Genomic DNA, 273 nt, shown 5'->3' with positions numbered 1-273 from the left:
CCTGCTGAAGAACTTGGTATTGCTTTGAAATGAAAGAAAACCAGAAAAAAAAAGATACCCAGCCCTTTGCAATGACCCGCTTCTCCTTAAAAAAAAACATGTCGGTTTGTACAAAAAAAACCCCAAAAACGCCCTAAGGTTCCTTTTTTAGTATTTTCAGATACCATGATCTGCGTCAGTCCTTATAAAATATACATTCATACACGGGGAGCTGGGTGCTCCTGGCCAGCCCGGGCCGAGGCAGGCAGGCTCAGCTGCCCCGGTGTCCCCCGA

This window comes from Geospiza fortis, unplaced genomic scaffold (assembly GCF_000277835.1).
Source record: "Geospiza fortis unplaced genomic scaffold, GeoFor_1.0 scaffold183, whole genome shotgun sequence".
Classification (NCBI taxonomy): Eukaryota; Metazoa; Chordata; class Aves; order Passeriformes; family Thraupidae; genus Geospiza; species Geospiza fortis.
This window is presented reverse-complemented; position numbering follows the sequence as displayed.